Below are 15270 nucleotides of genomic sequence, written 5' to 3' on the forward strand. Positions count from 1 at the left end.
TAAAAAGTATATGATCTGTATGAAGAAAACTCTAATATTATTAACACTTATACAATGAGGAATGATACAAAACTTTAATAAAGTTTGATATATCATTCTTGATGGAAAAGCACAATTTTGTAAAGCTCTCAATTATCTTCAAGTAATTATAATTATATTTATGATTTATAGTTATTTTTAATAATATAATGTAACATTTTATGACTATAATTCAAAATTTGTAATATAAAATTATAATTGTGAATATAATTTACAGCCTTATAAACCAACATAGATTTGAAATAAGCCCTGGTATTCAAAAACATTTAGTATATGAGAATAATGGCATTTCAGACTAAAAAATTTGAAAATGGATTTTATGACAATTGGCTAACCAGGCAAGATTATCTTGCATAAAAATGCTTTTATTTATAAAAGTGCATTCATGAAATAAAAAATGTATCTAATGTAGTACAAAATTTAATGCATCAGAATAGGGAATACTTTTTCAAGCAAATGGCAAAACTGCATTTACAAAGTAAATTCTTGTCATGGCATTGTACAGCAAATACAAATTTTATACTTCTCTGACAAACCATGAAATAGAATTAGAATAAGATGTACTAACAAACTTATTTTTTTTAAAGGACTCATATACTAAAAGTTTCCTTATGAGCATACTGCAGACACCAGAAGTTCCAAACTGTACAAGAAATGGCCTTGACCACAAGATTTTGGCTGACACAGATCACCTAACTGCAGGAATTTGGCTGGCACTGACCAACTCCAAGATACTGACATTAAAGATCCATATCAGCACCAGTAAGGACACTGACTGCAGGTCCACAGCTCCTCCCCAGTTCCTTTGTTCTCATTTTCCTCTCCCTCATGATAAAAACCCCTGCCTGCACTGAGATGTTAAGATGAGCTTTGTGGTGAATCAGTTTTCCTTACACCAGCTCCTCCCTCTGAGTATTGGCTTTTGAAGAAGCAAAGAGTTGGACCTGGGTTCAGTATCAGTACTACATGAAATTTAAAATGTTTGTACAAAAAAAAGTGTGTGTATAATTAAAAATGTAAACAATAAAAGAAGAAAATATTTTAAATTTTAAATGATTAATACTTTTTATAATGAATGTACAGACTTTGGGAAGCATAATTACATAAAAGTATCAAAAGCGTTAAAAATTTTTATAAAATTTCATCATCAATTTCTCTTCTAGAAATTTTTCCTGAGAAATCAATCATATATACATTCAAATTTTGTCCACTAGGACACTTGTTGCAGTATTCTTTAGAATGGCTTTTAGAAGTTGAATCAATCTGGTTGGCTATGTCAACACAGTGCTTGGACAATGATCGGTAATTGCTTGCTTTTTACATGAATATACATTGTCACAGGAGAATGCCCTCTCCTACTGTCGTCCTCTCCAAGTTGCCCTTAAACAATCTCCAATTCATAATCTACAAAGATCTAGTTGGGAAGATATTTGTGATGCTTTATATCACATATTATGTAGAAAACAACTTGGAAACCCCATTAAGCAGTTATCTTATCTCCAGCCCCATCTTCACCATGATGTCACTGGGGTCCTCTTTCATCCCCTCTTGCTGGCTCCTGCTGCTACTTTCTGAATTTTCAAGCTGACCCTCATATCATCTTCTCTTCGTATGCACAGAGCAGTTCAGCTATGCCCCAGCTTCTCCTCAATATGTGCTTACTCAAAGCTCTAGCATGTCCAGCAAACCACAAGCCCTAAAACGAGGAGGACCGTTCTCATCAGCAGAGACTTGCAAATAATGCTTTTCCTTATTAGTAAGCAAGCATACTAGATAAATACCCCAAATAAATAAATAGTGCTGAATCCAAGATATACTTTGTTTTTCTGCTACACATACCTACCTATGGTAACTGAAATGCAGGTCCAGCTGCCTCCTACTATGAAAGCCTATACTCAAGATGCAGATGCTGAAGTAAAGGAAAGTGGTTTATTCAGATACCAGTCACCTGGAAGATGGGGGACTCATGTCACACCTGGGAAAATGGGGGACTAACATCACAAAACCCATCTCCACATCTCAGTGGAGGCAGAGATTTTTATAAGGAGAGAGAGGATAACAGAAAAAAGAGATCAAGGGAGGGAGTTGAAAATTCTTTACTTGCAGACTAGCACAGTCCAGTTCTGTAAGGACAATAATTGTCCAGTGTGCATCATCCTGGTTTAGTCACCCTGGCTTCACATCATCCTCGTTTTACATCATTCTGACTACACTCTTAAAGGTTAGAAAATCTCCCAGTATTGGGATGCATGAAGTCTGGAGTCTGTATCTTTTGAGCAATTAGTTCCTAGGATTCTTATACAAACTTGCTGTTTATCTACAGGCTACATATTTGTCAGAGCAATCATTTACAGAAACAATGTCAGAATAATAGTGGGCTGGGTTACAATCTCCCACTATTACAATCTCCTCCCTTTACAATTTCCCATTGTTACACAATATTATAGACAGGTGACTCATTCGTACCATAGACCTTATCAACATCATCATAAGATTTTTTTCTCCATAAGTCAAGAACTTCAAACGTTTTCACTTCCAAGAAGCACTTTTATAGCTTCTCTTTGGCATATCCAAATTATCAGCCTCACTACTCTTGCATTTTGGGAACATTAAGTAAAATAATGGTGACCTGAACAAAGCTCTGTGATACAACCACCACCAAACTCATAAGCAAGATGGCGACTAAATGACTAATGGGCATATAAGATGGAGATGCTGGACAAAGGGATGATCCACATCCCAGATGACATGACTTGATATATCAGCACACTATCCAGAATGGTACATAATTGGAAAAAATATAAATTATTTATTTCTGGAATTCCTAATTTAATATTTTTGAACCATGGTTGACCATGGGTAACTGAAACCTCAAAAAGGCAAAACTCTAGCTATGGAAAGAATACTGTAGATGATGATGATGATTTCTTATATATAACCCCCCAAAACCAGAATTATCTTCTGGAGGGTGTGTCCCTTGTAATACAGGCCTCTCCCACTAGGTGAGTGTTCTAGGAACCCATCTGTATAATTGTACCAGATTGTGTTGTTGTGAGAGGCTGCATTCAGCTTCAGTGAATTGTCTTTGTAGATTCCTTCAACATGTTTGCCTGTTTCATGATGGGTGATTTACAAGTGCACCTTTCTATCCATGCTGAGTGTTTAGCAGTTTTTGACCAAAAATGGCATGAGCCCCATGCCCCACCCTCCCTGTTTACCCAATCTCACCCCAAATGACTTTTTTTTGTTTCCCCAGATTGAAGAAGTCCTCAAGGGAAAATGTTTTGTTGATATGAAAGAGGGGAAACAAAAAATGCAGAAACACAAAAAGGCATCAAAGTCGATGAGTTCAAAAATGGTTTTGAGCAGTGGAAAAACATCTTGATAGTTGTATTACATCAAATGGAGAGTACTTTGAAGATGACTGAAGTTTAAACATGTAAGAATAAATACACAATTTTTAATAAATAAATTTTAGGTTTTTTGTTCCCCCTCATATTATATAATCAGTTTCATACATTTTTAAAATGTCTTCTGTGATAGAGATACTTAACCAACAAAGACTTATTCTCTTATTTCATAGTTGTCTTAGATTAGACTTCCTGGAAATAGGGAGAGACAAAAAGAGAGAGAGAGAGAATTAGATGCAGAAATTTGATTGGGGCATGACCTTGGGGCATAAACCTAAAAAGAAATGAGAAGCAGGATTCAGTAGAGGGAGAAATTGACACATCATGTAGTTGCAGTGAGTTCTCAGCCAATCCCACAGAGATCTGTGGCACTGGATAGTCCTTTAGAATTGTCCCAAATTAATTCAAGGGTTCTGGATTTGGGAACCTTGCATCTGCCAGTAATTAGCCACAGGCAATGACCAGGAAGAAGCAGCTGTGAGCCTGCAGCAGCTGATACTCCCAGCAGCCTAACTGGGACTAGCACTGTATCTTCTACAACAGTGTAAAGAAGTTGCTGGGAGAGGCTGCCCAGACTTAACATCATCGAGAAGGGCAGAAGGACAGATTCTCACCAATAAAATGTGTGTGGAAGTGATGCTTGCTGTTTTCGGACGAGGCGGTTGAGAAGCAGGTATGCCTTCCTGCATTGGTCAGGAGAGGCTAGCTAAAGCTGCCCCAACAAACAACTCCAAAATTCCAGTGACTTAATCCAATGAACATTTATTTTCTGCTAATGTGCATCCAGATATTTCTGCTTTGGTCTCTACCTGATGACTTGGGTGTCTGATTTGCTTCAATCCTGTGGCTCTGTTTTCTCAACATGAGGAATCTCTATTCCCGTGCAAAGAGAGACTGGAGAATTGAATTGTGCGTGGGCTTTTTTTTTTTTTTTTTTTTTCCAATTGTCCCCATCTAGAGGTGACCTATGTTATTTTTGTTTACATTTCAATGACCAGAGCTGATCATAACAGAAAAGTTCACAGAGATGTAATCTTGCAAGAATAAGGAATAATAAATGGTATCTAGTAAACAAAGCTTTATCTCTGTCACACTTCTCCCCTTTTTTAACTGTCTGATAGCAAGAAGGAAATGACTCTCAGGCACAGGGAGGTGATTGTGCTACCAGACAGGAGATTGGATCTCTGAACTTTTACATAGAAGGCACTTGGATAAACATCCACACTGTACTGAGCAACAAATACATTTCTATTAATGAAAGACACTACAATTATTAGATTTCTCTTTTACAACTTCTAGTGTTGATTTAACCACTATATTATCTTTGAGTATTCCAACCTTTCCAAACTTTCTATATTTGACATGCATTAATTAATATTTTTGTCAATTACTTTTAATCTAAATTTAATTTAAAAAAATATTAGGAGTAGTTCAAGCATTTGGTAAGAATGAAAGACAGTCAAGTCAGTGAAAGATAAATACCACATGATCTCATTTATATGTGGAATCTAATTAACATAACACCCTACCAAAAAAATTAGTACCAGAAGCATAAATACATAGAACAGACTGACAGTGGCCGTAGGGGAGTAGGGGGGACTGAATGAAAGATGGTGAAGGGATTAAGCAAAGAACATTTATGCATAACACGTGGACATGGACAACGACAAGGGGAGTGCCTTAGGGGAGCAGGTGGGGTTGAGTGGAGATGGGAAAAGAGAGAAAAACCAGGAACAACTATAATTACATATTTAAAAAAATATTACATGTTTTCTTACTGAGAAATGAGACTGGAAGAATGCTAGAGGTTTTTGTAGCAGTTCCTTGAGGGTAAGATTGTGTCTTTGACATTTTTGAGCTCAGAATCCATTGCATTTCAAAGTCTACTAGAGGTGTTCCATTAATTTGTCCAGAATTTGCTTTTATAACCACTGCAACTAGATTGGTAGTAGGTGCCCAGTGTACATCATTAGATATATAGCTGACTGACTACCTGAGTAGATGAATAAACTATTAAAAGTAAGAGCAGCCAAAATACTCAACCATGATCAATGCTTTAGGGAAATTTCTGTTGGCGATTGTTGCTCTTAGAAACATTACTTTTTAGCTTTACCTTGAGAACCCTTCAGGATGCAACCCACTCTCCTTTTTCAGGGTCCATCACTTGTGTGCATATAGTTTGCATTATATTTACTAAAAACTATGTATGATTCCTTAAACAATCATTGGATCTTTTCTCACACTTTTGGCCTTACACCCAAATTATACCATTTCCCTGAAATGCCATTTATCCCTTTATGAACTGAGCCAATGCCAGCTCATTTTTCAGGATATAGAATAAATGCCCTTCCTCTGGGAGGATTCCAAAAAATAACCTTTTATTTTTCCACTCCTCTGTCTTCATAGTGCTTATTCATGCCTCTGTTATGATGTTACAGTGTTGAACATATCTACAGGTATTGTTCTTGTTTGCATAACCATCTTCCCCACCAGATTTGAACTCATTAAGAATAGCCCCCTCTTTGTCCTGGGATCACATCTGTCTCATACTCAGGATATTTTCCCATTGCCTACTATAGCACCTGGCACTGAGCAGACATTTCTGTATATGTTCATTAAAGAAATAAACCTAGGCTCAAGTGGGGAACCTTTATTTTTTCTTTCTCATTTTTTAACTTTTGAGGTCCTTGTGTATCTGATTACTGGGATTAAGACACATATTACTCAACCCCTCTGAAGGACTCAGTGAATGAAACAGAGTCCACCAATTGTTTAGGTTAAGCGAAGGTCTGGACCCTCAATAATTGAATCTGGGAAGGCTTGCTAATTTAGGGCTTGCAGAATAAGTATTCTTGCTTGCTTTAGAACTGGGGGAAGAATATACACTGTAAAAATTAACATTTAAATACTGTCCATTGAATGTATTTAAATTATCTAAAATGGTCGTTTGAAGCCCATGTCTTGCCACTGTCACTCCACTAAAAAAAAAAAAAAATTGAACAAAAGCCCTGCCAAAATCTTATTGTTATGTTTAAGATCACGTTATTACAACCTAAAAACTGGGGTACTTTTAAACACTATTTACAGGTACACTCAATTGAAAGTTTGATTTCTAGACCTAATTTTAAAATATTTTTATTAAATTTATTGAGGTGACATTGGTTAATAGGATCATATATATTTCATGTTTACATTTAAATTTCTTAATGACATTTTTTAAAGAGAAAAGATTTTATTGGGTTCAGTAAAATCAGTTTGAAGCCATCATATTTATCTCAGTGTTAAGTGTCTTTCAAAGAGAATATTGTCATGTGTTGGTAATTCTATAGAACATGTATTTTCAAATATTAAGTATAATAAAAGTTTTGAAGTCAGAATATTTAAAGTACTTAAGAATTTTAAGTCAAACTCTGTATTACCCACTACTATATGATTTGTTATTACTTAGTTATGTACAACACTCATGTGTATACCTTCAACATACTACACACATTTTGATAACCCTTGTGTAAAATATTTAAAGAGGGTATTTCATCATGATTATCATTCATGTTACTCGCAAAGATTTTTAGATACTTCTACACTATTATATAAATCTAAACTAAGAAAAAATATCTGCATACTATACTGTAGTCAGTCATATGTATATGAGATGCATGTATATGGTATAATTCCTTATTATAAAATATTTCTTTCTACATAAATTGGTGGATAGAAATACATTCAAAGGATATAGATTTTCTGAACTACTTTTTAAAATCTAAGATATAACAGAGAACTTTAAATTCAGCATGGCTACTCTATATAATTTCTGTAGGTCTTTGCATATAACTAGAGCAAGAAGTCTTCAATTAAAAATATTTATTATATAATTTCATTCAGTCATGGTAGTCAGGAAATATATAGTCATAAAGAAAGAGTTGTGTAGCTACTTTTATTCTCTTTTTTTGAATAGTACTTTATGTTTACATACAAGGCAATGTAACCATTTATTTGCAACTAAGCCACTCTTAGTCTTAAATTTTAAGTTTTAAAATTGCTGAGTAGCCTAAGAAGGGGGTAGTAAATTGGAATGTGTATGAAACTGCAATATATTATAACATAAATCATTAACTTTGAGACGTTATGTAAATATTTAGGAGTAATACATTTCGACAACTCCTTATAATAATTATCACAGTGAATTTGGCATCACTAAACTTAAAATATTTCTAGATTATAATACATTATACATAATATTTTCCAGATGCTCAATAAGTAATATGTAATTCTGATATTAAATATTTTGTTTTTATTTCACATTTACAAAAATTTATGCTTGTTTGGACACATGGGCTGAGTTTCTGTTACTTAATTCTATGAGCAAATTCCAACTTTTCCATTTTCCTCAACTTCTGGGGAGAAAAAAATGATATCAAGGTCAAAATCTTCTGAAATAGAAATATCCAGAGAGCAGGCAAACTAAACAGTCAAGTTCAATAAATTATCTGAGAATTTCTAACTATGTATAATTATTTCAAAATGTATCATTAGGCCATATTTTGTGTAGTGCACAGTTCCATTTTTACATTGTTTTCTCATTTCCAGCCCAAGGACCTATTTCAGCATTATAATTTGTTCCTCTTAATGTGACTATTATTTTTATTTTAGGACAGATTTGTAGGTTTTTTGACAAGGGACAGGAGGCTCTTCATATTATAAAAAAAATTACAGAAAATTGAACAAAAATACTGTTATTCATTTCTATGCTGACAATTTGTAGAACCCACAGACCACAAGTTTAGCTAACTTAAATTTTGAGTACCTCCTGTCTCTTTATTAAAAATGTCTGTTTTTCCATCATTTTGATAAGGATTACTCTTATAAATGCCTTTTCTTGTGTATCTGGTACCACTGATCCGTCCTGCTTGCATTTAAAGAATAGTAAAACTTCAAGGGGGCTTCATTTTGTGGTCTAACTGCTCCTCCAAGCTCCAAGCAAAGCAGAAAAAAGAGGATCTAGATGTTGTGAAGACTAACATATTTGATCCATATAAAGGTCTTTTGCTGTCAACCTTTTGCAGGTGGTAAAATGAGAGCCAGAGACAATAATGTCCTGTCCAAATAATGTCCAGTTAGCAAGTGGTCAGCAAGGATCTGAATTCAGGTTTCTTACCCCTAAAACCTTGCACCTTGCCCTGACAAGGGTCGGGGAGACAATGCATTAGAAGCTAGTAGAGTGATGTTAGGATTTCTTCCCCTGAAGTTACCATTTTGATTTGAATAATAGAAAAGGCGGAACAATAGGAAGTTCAGGACTGGCGATACCACGCACGAGAAATGAGACATTACAAACTAAAGGATGTCCATTTTAGTGGGTTAAATGTTGCAGCTGCCCATTTGCATCTGGGGAAGACAATACTTCTTCCTCACCTATCTAAAATTATGCATAAACCTAGCACTTCCTGTATTTTTTATCTCTCGTATGATGCACTGAGTTCAGTTCTGATCCTTGGGAACTGTGACAGCTTAAGGCTGTCAGCCCGCAACAGAAGACTTCCTCACAAAGGATGTGTATTGTGTCTGTTTCACAAGAATGAAAGATCTAATCTGACCAGAGCTCTATCAGTGCTGATCAGGGAAAGAGTCTTCAAAAATAGAAGACATAATGATTACCTTTTAGGAATGAGATATTCTAATTATTCAGTGGGGATTGGTTTCAAGTTATAGGATTTTTTATTGAAAACTATTTAATTTTCAGTACCTGTCATTCGAAGTGGACAAAAATGAGGCACATATAAGAATTACTGGAGCATAAGGCCAGGTCCTCTGTAATTTGCATACACCCATATAATATAATTTTTATCTTCTTTTCACATAGGAAGATATAATCCATGGACTTCTGCATGGTATGTTGGTTGTAGCAAACTGTTAATAATTATAATAAGGCAGGAAATTCAATTTTAGGAACTAGCTGTATTTATTCACATAAGCACTTCCTCAGAGACTAACTATAACAAATGAAGGGGAATGTGTTTTTTCTCCTCCTCTTCTGTTTCTTTACTGTTCATGACATTCAACCTAAACATAGTGCATTATTTTCCACGGTAACTTGGTCATTATAATAAGAGAGAAAGAGGAGTAAGAAAAAAAGTAAGCAAATAAGCAAGAGCTGAAATCTCTAAGTTGTTTCTAATGTATGCTACTGAATGATCTTAGGTCTATTAAAGCAATTTGTGAAGCTGTTATGTTTGGTTTGGCATCACCACAGCTAGATGGCAAAGATTCTCACACCAAACACTTGCACTCTCATATCCCGAGGGATTCTGTTTGGCACCATTTGAATTAGGTTCCCAGAAGACACATTGTCTTCAGAAAATATCACCTTGTCAATAAATTTGCATTTCATATGTTGCAGAATTATTCTAGGAAATGCTTTTTGAATGGTATTCTTTAATTTTTTTTTTTTTTTTAGATTTTATTTTTACAGAGAAGGAAAATGAGAGGGAAAGAGAGGAAGAGAAACATCGATGTATGAGAGCAACATTAATCAGTGCCTCTTGCATGTGCTTCAACTAGTGACCTGGCCTGCAAACATACATGTGCCTTGACCAGGAGTTGAACTGGTGACATTTCACTTTGCATGATGATACCCAGCCAATAGTCATGCAGGCTAGGGCTAGAATGGTATTCTCGAGGCAATGTCTTTCCAACTGTCTAAGATTCATCCAACTTCATCTTAAAGTCCTCTTCTCCAATTCCCTCTACACATTTTTTTATGTTATCCTTCAATCATGACCACCACGAAGGCCAGATAAGATCCTTGTGACCTTGGAAGGAGAGTGATGATGATTTTCTTTCTTGTGGAGCAGAGCTTTGGCCTGCCCAGACAGGAGGCACTTGACAAATATTAAATAAAAGAATCAGTGACAGAGAGAGTGGAAATGGAAGGGCAGTGAAAAAACAAATCTGTGATGAACAAGATGCCTAAGATTTACAGAGTTGTAGAAAAACAGATAAAAGCATGATAATGAGGATGTGATGGGACATCTGCCTGAGTTCCTGCCAGCAATTTCTAGTGTCCTGACCCTCAATTCAAGAAATACAGATTAAATAGGTGGTCATTGATTGTCCTGATGCATAACCTGTATTGTGGACAAAAACAACTGTCAGAATAATATGGAGAAACAGAATGGTTTCCTATAAACAAAGTGTCAGGCAAGGGTGCATTTTATCTCCCTATTTGTTTAATCGGTATTCAGAGCATATGATAAAAAAAAAAAAAAAAAAAAAAAAAAAAAAAAAAAAAAAAAAAAAAAAAAAACTGAGCTAAACTCAGCAGAAGAAGTAAAAATTGGTAGAGGAAATATCAATAATTTAAGATATGCGCATGACACTAACTTACTAGCAGAAAGTAGCAGTGATTTAAAATAACTTCTGATGAAAGTGAAAGAAGAAAGTGCCAAAGCAGGACTGCATTTGAACATTAAGAGGGCAAAAATCATTACTACAGAAGAAATATACAACAATGGAGGCACTAAAATTATTTAAAATGTTTCTTACTGAGGTTCAGTCATCAATAAAAATGGAGAGTTCATCCAAGAAATCAAGAGAAGCCTGAAACTCCAAAGGGCAGCAATTGAAGAATTGGGAAAGAGCACCAAGAGTAAAGATGTGTCATTAGAGAACAAGGCTTAGATCACCCATACCTTCGTATTCCCAATTACTATGTACAGATGTGAAAAGTCAGACAGTGGAAAAGGCTTAGAGAAAAAAATTGATTCATTTTAAATATGGTGTTGGAGGAGATCTCTGTAGATACTCTGGACTGTCAGAAAGACTAACAAGTGGGTCCTAATGCAAATTAAGCCTGAAAAATTGCTGGAAGCAAAAATGACAAAACTGAAACTGTCCTATTTGGGGCACATCATGAGAAGGCAGGGTTCTATTGTACACTGGGTACAATAGAAGGCAGATGGGAAAGAGGAATACCAAATGTGAGATGGATTGACTCCATAAAGGAAGTCTGAGGCATGGGTCTACAGTAGCTGGGCAGGGACATAACATTGTAGACAGCAACCATTCACAGGATTGCCAGGTGTTGGAGCTAACTCAACAGCACATGACACACACACATTAGAACTAAGTAGTTCTTCTATGGATTTTAATATAAACTTTAACATATCCTATAAATAAGGGCTTTCTGGAACATTCAGAGCATGGCATGAGAAGAAGGCAGTAAATTATTTTTGTTGGTCAAAGGGACCCAACACCCTTCTAATTAATTCATTTTTTACCAACTGAGGGGTCAAAGATCTTCTAAAGTTTGTCTATTGCCTGCTATAAAGTTAGCTCTGATATAAGCCAGTTGAACCAGTGGCTTATAGGTATCCATAAAGCTCTATTGAACAGGACCATTTCTTATTATCACATCCTCCTTACCAGCACACTTAGTAGTACACAGCCAGGGTCCCAGCTCCAAAATCTACAAGGCACACCACTTGTGAGCAGGGATTTAGGGAAAGTGATCTGAAGAGAGGCCGGTGTCAAAAATCATACTGACACTTTGATCACAAGCAGCATGGACTGAAAGTTTTTGAATAACAAACTATTTGAGAGTGTGTAACGTGCTTGTGAAAATATTCAAGGCATAATTAGATAAATAACTGATCCAGAGCCTATTTTTATTTTGCCTTGATGAGAAGCTTTGCAGGAGAGACTGCTGGTAGTTAATTCTCCTTAACAACAATCTGTGTAATCACAAACCCCAATTAGCCGTGCCTGTTCTATGCTATACAAACTATTTCCTTAGCGCTTCATATCACTACTTTGTAATTAGCTTTCATCTACACAAGCTTTGACTAAAAAAATATAAAAGAGTGTAAGTGATTGTACTGCCACTCAGTATTCTGAGAAATAATCGCTTGCGATTTCAATCAGATTAATTTTATCACCAGTATTAAGGAAAATTACCTCTCTCTTCACTCTCTACAGCCGAGGGCTATTTCATTTCCTGAGATGTTCATAAAAGCATAATATAAAGCAATCTGTAATTGTAAATATCCTTCCCTAATAACTTTGAGATATTTCCTTAATACATCTTTACATTTGGAGTTTCCGTTCCATAAAATACAGTAACAAGTGCTCTATTATGTTTTTAAGTGTGTGCTGTTAAGCTGGACAACTCAGTGCTGTCCTTCCTGCTTTTACATAGGGTTATATTTAACTTGAAGATAATGGGAACAAGGTTTAAAAGTGATGGAGCGGAATAATGGTGTTACAGCAATAATATATCTTGCCTTTGTGAGGAATAGAACTTTACAGCCCTATTCCAGGTCAGCCAACACGGATGCCATTTTTCACAGCCTGACAACTTTCACTTTCACCCAAACTCCAAGTGGGTTTTAAACACCCTTTCCAGCCAGGATACTATTGTCCTTCCTCATGGACCCCTTTGGAGAGAACAGAAAAGGAGGGGGGAAAACAAAGGAAAAAAATGACTATACTTGCTTATCACAGATATTTTGGGTATCCAGAGATCCCGAAATATGGCAAGTCAAAGTTGAGACCTTCCAGTAAGAGGGGATAATCACAGGAAACATTTCAATCCTGGATGTAAGTGGGAGCTGGAACTTTCCCTTTGGACAGAGTGCATTATCACACTTGCCTCTGTCAGTTCCAGTGCAGACTGTTGTACTAACATGGTGGCAAGCAGCCGTCTGTGCAGAGCTGAACATTACATTGGTAGCCCACTCCTGACAAGACGATTTATTAGGTGGGTCATTCCATCAGAGTTGTAACTGAAATGTGGATTTTAGAAGTGCTCAGGATTCTGAGTTCAGAAGCATATCAAAGCCCTGAAGCTGCGGACCCTGGGGAGTCTACTTGAAATCTTGCTGATATTATTAAAATATAATTTGTATCCTGAACTTCCAATCCATAGTTTCATGCATAAAAATCCTCCCAGCATCTAAGGCCTAAAATACTTTGACAACATGCACAACTGTATCTATCTGTCCTGGTGGGCACAGGTCATTTAAATTTGATAAAAACCACAGGGAGTAGGCTGGTGAGGAGGGGAAGTTCCATCGTTCTGTGCAGTGGACCTTGAATTGTTCTCATATAGTCAGGCCCCGTAGGGAAATGAAGTGTTTAGATGGCTTTAATCTGCTCCCCTGCAGCAAGCACAGTGGCTTCTGCCAGCTCAACTCAAAAGTGTTCTCCCTTGCTTAACATTCTACCTGCATCTCTGAGTTCTGGCAGATTTACACAGAATTTTAATGCAAAAGTAACGTACTATGGACCCAAACTTTGGGGTTAAGAATGGGAAGGGGAAAGAAAAGAAAGTAAAACCATTCACTCTTTTCTTACTCTTCCAAGAAAAGACATAATGGAGGCACACATTTCTGGGTGAACAAATGCCCAATAAGAAAAGTCCAGGAAATTCAGTTCCCACATTGCTATTTTCTTTAAACAGTGTTCTGATCCCCAGCTGCTATGTAGGCAATGTTTTGAGCAACAACTGAGATCTGGACCAAACTGTTACATTTCGCTATCTCTGAGGACAGGCCTTCCAATATGTGAGCAGTGAAATATAACAGACCTTGCAAACTAATTAGCCTCCTTACTTTTATTTCCCTCACTATATGCATGGTCAAAAGAAAAGTGTTTAACATATGTTCTTGCCTTATATACTTTAATGCTTCCGTCATGACAGAAGACCTTTCAGAACATGAAGATGTCTTTTACAGTTATGAAGGAGACTCAGGCACGTGCATTTCACAAGAAACCCAGTGCCCTGCAAGACACCACTGTGTGTCACTCTTAGGCAGCATACATTTAGAAACATGGATGAGTTACATCATGTTAGGTTCTAGTATAAAGTTCTATCTCTGATTAAGAAGACCTGCTTTATGATATTCAAAAATAGAAGTCCTACTTTAACTTATTCACCTTATTTTCCAACATGGCAAATGTTAACGGATGAAGTACTTTAGGGCCAACAAGTAAAAGGAAAAGTGTATTTGCAGAGGGGAATGGTATTTGTACCATTAACATTGTACAAGTGGATGGTTCAAAAAGAAAATGTATGTTTTTAATGACTCTTGTGAACCCTGAGAACCAGGAAGGGCTCCTGGTGACTAACAGGGCTCAAGAAAAAAAAAAAAAGTAGAGGCTTACATCCATTTCTGCACCAGGGCCTCTTATGCAAACTGCATTTATGGAGAAGTCTATGCTGAACTGCCTGCCTGCACTGTGTTTCTGCCATATGAGCCAACCTTTATAAAGGTTTCCTGAAATCCTATTTCAACCAGTAGGATTGAGGCTTTTGCCATCCAAGTAGAGCTGTGCAGCTCTGACCATTGAGAATGGCTCTATTCTGTCCAGTTAGGACAGTGACTTTTGGACCAAACTGTGAGAATTTGGCATTCTCATTTGCATGAGGTTGGGCCAATCAGGAACCAGGGGTGGGGACTTCTCTCCATATAAGTCAGCTTTACTCTGGTTTAGAGAGCACAATTTCCACCAGAGACTGAATACGTACTATGCTTCCCTGGCTAGAAGTGAAACACTGAAGATGCACATATCTCACCTCTCAGAGCAGAGCAGAGCTACTTAACTAAAGAGATGCCCAGGGCCACCTCATAGCTGTGCTGTTTTCAAAGCTGTACTATGTCACTGTTGAGCTGTTTGCACTGAACAAGGTTTCTTTCTTTACCACATCCCAAATTGGGAATGCTAATTAGTGTTGAACTAATGACAATGACCATTGGTTGCCACTGTCACAAGGCATTAGTAATGAAGGCAGTCTCCTGTGGGATGTTGAATCTCCTGTATTTTC

The sequence above is a fragment of the Furipterus horrens genome, unplaced genomic scaffold (genome assembly GCF_987537825.1).
Source record: "Furipterus horrens unplaced genomic scaffold, mFurHor1.1.pri manual_scaffold_6, whole genome shotgun sequence".
Lineage (NCBI taxonomy): Eukaryota > Metazoa > Chordata > Mammalia > Chiroptera > Furipteridae > Furipterus > Furipterus horrens.